Consider the following 6,486-nt stretch of genomic DNA (forward strand, 5'->3'; position numbering starts at 1 on the left):
CCTCAGCCGCCAGCAGCGGAGTTACGCGAGCCAGGCGGCCCACCGTCTAGTCTTCCAGCAGCTCCTCCCGCGGCCGCCGGCGGGACACAGACAGGTGTACCCTTCGGTGCTGCCGGCGCGGTTGCCAGTGCCCGGCGCGGACGGGGCCGCGGCAGCCATCCCCGTAGTTAAGTTAGCGCCTTCTTGTAAGCGAGGCCGGACTGGATACCTATTATCTCTCAGACCTCACCACAACCCTGCCAGGGGAAATACGAGCATTTATCCTATATTTTAGGTGAGGACCCCACAAGTTAATGATACGCCCAAAGTCGCCATGGCGGGGATAGGGGTTACTCCTGGTCGGCTTGCCAGCTGCCTCTCCATGAGCTTGCCGGTTGAACTGCCTGTCCAAATGTTAACCCTAATGTCTTCTACTAGGAAATGCTACTAGTGTTGTTTTCCGGAGATGCATTTTGGGAGCCTGGCCATCCTTTAGTGTGCCTGTATCATCAGAACAGACGCCCAGGGATGGCCCTCAAGGTCCTTCTTTACTGCTCTAATCTTCCTTTCCAGGTCACTTAGTACCAGTCTTCCTGTTACACATCCTGAGCTCTGCTCAGGGGGTCCCCTAAATTAGTGTACACTTAGACCTGCCATGCTTGGACTGGATAACTCTTACCCTCTTCTCTGTTTTAATTTGTAAAAGCTTAGTCAAATGCTATCTCCATAAACCTATGCTAGAATGCCCCTCTCTGTCCTCAGTCCTGGGGATATATCCATGCTGCAGCACAACCTCCCGCATGTTGTTACTGTTGTTATAGTCGGATGAATATTGTTCCCCCATAGCTTAAGGGACAGGCCTTGTCCTACTCATGAACAATTGATCCCTTGAGGCATGAGCGCAGGGCCAGCACACCACAGATGATCAATGAGTGTTTGCTGACCTGCATATGACAACACGGATTAAGGAACACAAATCTGGTAGCAGCAGGCAAGAAAGCTGAAAAGCAAGACACAGGATGCAGGTCTGGAGTGATGAGGACCTGAACCAGGAAGCGATAACATTGAGAGAGACATGGAAAATGCGCTTGAAGTATATATATTTTTATTGTCAAGAATCATACACAGATAAGGTAGTATTATATAGAGAATGATTAGTTGAGGATATTTCCAGAGTCTTTAAGCCAGAGAAATGTACTAATTTAGACATTTCTGGACTCATTGCTCAGTATTAATGTCATGTTTTTAAGGGCACTGACACACTTGGCTAATCCCAGAGACATGAAGAGGATGGTGACTAGGATGGTCACACAATTAAAGGGGCTGGGGATATTTAACCTAGAAAGAGAAATCTTTTTTTGTGCACATAATGACTGTACACAAATTCTAACACACTTTCACGTGAAAGAGGCCTGGATTAGATGACTTTCTTCTGTGTAGCTTTGGAGGGAAAAACTCAAATAACGCCGGGAAAGAACAGGAAGCTGGATTTAGGTTTCCTATGTTATGGAAGTCATCACAGTGGGGGATGATAATTGTTAACAGGAATGCCAAAGGTAGTGAAAGAAAGGTCAAGGATGAAGTTATGTGTATATCTGTCAACTAAAAATATCACATCCAAATTGTTTTATTTCTCTACACATCTACATCAATAAATGACAACTCTTAATGTGGTTCTGTAAATATTCAAAATATTTATGGAAGGTCTACTATATGCCAGGTAGTATTCTAGATGTTGGAGATAATAGCTGTGAACCTACTAGATGAATCTCCCTAAAGTTCTGATTGCATCACACTCCTGCTCAGTAACAGTCAAAAAAGTCTGTACAACCACCAAATGAAGTTTACTCTTCTGGTGTAATATTCAAGACCCTCTTTCACCTATTCCAACCTGTCTTTCCATTCTGTTCTCTTAAACTCTTCATTAAACTGGATCACTCCCCACCTACCTTCTGCATTTCTCTCAGCTTGGCATACATTTCTCCTATTCCTCCACTTTTTCTTGTCTGCCAAAGTCCTACTTATCCTTCAGGCTTCTGTTCAAATGCCAACCCACTCTCAAAGTGAAAACTGTATCTTCTTTCTGAAGACAACTAGTATTGTTCATCCAGAAATTGTAAAAGTATTTATTGTCTTTGCAAGCCACAAGACACGTAAGACACTTTCTCTGTTACTTACATCCTTTACCATGTACTTTAAGATAGAGTCTTGCTCTGTCACGCAGGCTGGAGTGCAGTGGCATGATGTCGGCTCACTGAAACCGCTTCCCGGGTTCAAGTGATTCTCGTGTGTCAGCCTCCCAAATAGCTGGGACTACAGGCACGCACCAACATGCCTAGCTAATTTTTGTAATTTTAGTAGACATGGGGTTTCACCATGTTGCCCAGGCTGGTCTTGAACTCCTGGCCTCAAGTGATCTGCTGTCTTCGGCCTCCAAAAGTGCTAGGATTACAGGCAAGAGCCACCATGACTGGCCACCATGTACTTTAGAATAATGTGCATACTTTATTTTTCCTACTAAATTATAAGCTTGAGGGCAGTCAGTCAGAGGCTGGGTGCACATTTCCGAACACCTGGTATGTGCAAAGAAATGGGCTAAGTATTGGAGACGAAATGGAGACTGAGTCCTTTGAGGACATGCTGAGGGAGGGCAGACGCCCCCACAGACCTTGCCATCCCATCATGTGCAAAGTACCAAGTGGTGTAAAGGCACAAGAGGAAGAATAGGGTAATTCTGCAGTAGGTCATCAGTAAACTTCATTGGCTCAGCATGTAGCCAGGATTTTGTATAGGGGTCTGTGGATGGAGGTGACAATGATTTTCACCTCCCAACACACACCCCCACTGGGAGATTTCTGCAATGTAAGTGATGGGACTGGGTCAGGCAGAGGGATTAGATGAACAGGAAAGGAGTGAGCATGCACTCAATCCAGACTGACAGAGTGAGTTGGGGGCAACTGAAAGGCAAGTAAGTAGGGCTAAGGTATACACCACTATTTCAAATCCCTGTCTGAAGTGTGAGCCCAGTGGGTATCCACAATGCCAAAAATCAGATGCTGAAGCCTTACCATGTTATTAGTGGTATAAGGACTGAGAGGACTGTTTCAGTTTCATTCATCTTGTTCCTATATTGCTAAATACAATGTTTTCCATTCTTCAAACATTCTAATTTCAGTTACAATAAAAATATTGGCTTCTAGAGGACGGTAGCTCCCAGTTCTTCCCCAAATAACTCCACAGATGTCAACTGACACAGTTTTCAAATAGAGGAAAGAACCAAGCACAGAAAAGTGAAATCTAACAATTTAGAATAATAAGAACCAGAAAGACTATACTGATTAAATCCTGAAATGAAGGTTTTATTTGGTGTTTAAGGAATAAGGGTTTGTATTAATTTCAAGTTGCAAACATATTGTAAAGCCATATCAAAATGGATTTCAGGAAACAAGAAGATAAGTGAAAACATAAATTGAATCAATAACACACATATTAATCTTAATGGGTTGACACAGAGGATTTAATGTCTTTTAAATTAAACAGTAACCTCAATAGAAAACGATTGGAGTTTGTGCTACTTACAGTCTGTGGTCAACTTCAAGGACTCAAACACCGATTCCATCAGAGAGATTGCTACTTTACTTATTTTTACATTTGTATAGGTAAACTAATTGTGAAGAGCTACAGTAAACTAGATAAAATTGAAATAGCACAAAAGTAGAATATTTGTTGAGAGGATATTTGAAGATCAACTTCTTTTAAAATACAAATTGCTTCCTAGTCCTTAACGACAATTTTTTTTGAGTTATGTTATATAAAAATTATGTTCAAAAGTCGTATCTAGACTCAGTGTTTCACAAAATAAAATACAGAATTAAAATCACAAAGCAGAACTCTCGGGAAAAATCAGTTTCAAAGTAAAATGCAAGGTAGGATAAAATCAGTTTTTATAATTGAAACTTTAAAAGGTTATGAACAGTAGTATAGGGGCTGGGCACTATGGCTCACGCCTGTAATCCCAGCACTTTGGGAGGCCGAGGCTGGCGGATCACAAGGTCAGATCAAGACCATCCTGGATAACACGGTGAAACCCTGTCTCTACTAAAAAATAGAAGACATTAGCCGGGCATGGTGGTGGGTGCCTGTAGTCCCAGCTACTTGGGACGCTGAGGCAGATGAATGGCATGAACCCGGGAGGTGGAGCTTGCAGTGAGCCAAGATAGCACCACTGCACTCCAGCCTGGGCGACAGAGCGAGACTCCATCTCAAAAAAAAAAAAAAAAAAAAAAATTAAAAAAATAAATAAAAAAGAACAGTAGTATAAATAATAATATCACGTGCAAACCTGTCAGATCTTTAGAAAGTATTTTGATTTTGGTTATTTTCACAAATTAGAGCATTTAAAATGTAAGTAGATACATTTAAACGTAACATATGATGTGTCACTATAAGTTATTTTTAAAAATCTTAAATACTATTGTCTGTGTTTAAAGACTGGTTCCACCACTTAGTAGCAGTATGACCTTGGACAAGTTATTTAATCTCCTTGTCTGTCAATTTCCCCAATGTAAAATGAAGGTACAATTTGCTGTAGTTGGTTTTTGTGAGGATCAAATGAATAAACCAGAACAGTGCCTGGTGCAAGGCATACACTGCCTAAGTGTTTGCTGTTTTTATTATGACATGTAATGAGCAACTCGGGGACGTAATTTACCTCTGGAAAGCTCAGCAGATTTAACAAGGGTAAAAATAAAGATTTTTAGTCATATAGGTTCAGGGCAAGCATGGGGGCTCACGTCTGTAATTCTAATGGTTTGGGAGGTTGAGGCAGCAGGACTATTTGAGCCGAGAAGTTCACAACCAGCCTGAGCAAAATAGCAAGACCCAATCTTTACAAAAACAAAAATCAAAACATTATCCAGGCATGGTGGTGGAGGCCTGTAGTCTTCGCTACTTGGGAGGCTGAGGCAAAAGGATTGCTTGAGCCCCGGAGTTGGAGGCTGCAGTGGGCTATTATCAGGCCACTGCACTCCAACTTGGGCGACCAAACAGGACCCTGTCTCTAAAAAGTTAAACAAATAAGTGTAATACAGGCTGTCCCTTTCATTAACATTTATTAGATTTTACATTATATATTTCTGGGAGCGAGTTTTCAACTGGAATTTTTTTTTTTTTTTTTTTTTGTTTTGAGATGGAGTCTTGCTCTGTCGCCCAGGCTGGAGTGCAGTGGCTTGATCTCTGCTCACTGCAAGCTCTGCCTCCCAGGTTCACACCATTCTCCTGCCTCAGCCTCTGGAGCAGCTGGGACTACAGGCGCCCGCCACCACGCCTGGCTAATTTTTTGTATTTTTTAGTAGAGACAGGGTTTCACCATGTTAGCCGGGATGGTCTCCATCTCCTGACCTCGTGATCCACCCATCTTGGCCTCCCAAAGTGCTGGGATTACAGGCGTGAGCCACCGCGCCCAGCCTTCAACTGGATTTTTACAAAAGTTTTAGGGAGGTATAACTGATACACAAATTACACACTGAAATGTACAGTTTGAAAAGTTCTGACATATACATATATACCCTCAAGAAAGCCTCACTACAATCAAGATGGAGAACATATCCACTACCCACAAGTTGCTTCATGCCACTTTGTAATCTCTACCACCTCCCCACCATGCAACCACTGGATCTGCTTTCTATTACTATATATTTGTCAACTCTAATATGTTTAATCAGCAATTAATGGTGGTATTTATTAAATATATAATTGACAGTAGGAAAAAAGTTAAGAACTATAAAAAGATAGCTTATATTGGTAGGCAAAAAAACCTAAAAAAGGTAATTTTTAATGAGGGAGGCAATTTAGGGTACTTATGTGAGAAAATTAGAAATAAAGTTCCAAGTAAAAATTTATGAAAAAAATTATTTAACTAAGAAGTAAAGTTGATTTGTGATATTACATTGTAATTGACGGTGTTGCTAACATCTTCATATGGCTTCCATATTTTTACATTTCACTCACTAAGTCAGGCTACAGGGGTGGGTTGCTTGTTTATTAGTGCCAGGAACTAGGAGGGATGCTTGTGACAGGATCCATACGTGGCTATTTAAACCCGGTCAAGAGCTACACATGACTAGTAGCTACCATGTTGGACAGTGCAAATATAGTAACTTCCGTCATTGCTTAAGTGCGACCTTAAGCGCTGATTTAGAAGACTTTGGAGGTTGTGACCTATGACGGAAATGAGGAGAGTCTAAGCTGAAGCTACAGCAATGAGATGAACAGAAGGCATCTCTCTGAGATACTCAGTGTGATGAAAAGCAATGTGAGGGGTGCCTTCTAGGTTTCCCCTAGGGTAAAGAGATGGACTGTAGAACCATTTACCAACATTAAATGTCAGAAGAGCAGGATCTGGGAAAGGGGATGAAATCAGATTTGGATTCACTGACAGAGAGGCAACTCTGGGACAGGCCAGCTGTGTCTCAAAGGCTGATGGATCTCAGAATGTGATCTGTGGAA

Source organism: Chlorocebus sabaeus, unplaced genomic scaffold (assembly GCF_047675955.1).
Source record: "Chlorocebus sabaeus isolate Y175 unplaced genomic scaffold, mChlSab1.0.hap1 unalloc_scaffold_551, whole genome shotgun sequence".
Taxonomy (NCBI): domain Eukaryota; kingdom Metazoa; phylum Chordata; class Mammalia; order Primates; family Cercopithecidae; genus Chlorocebus; species Chlorocebus sabaeus.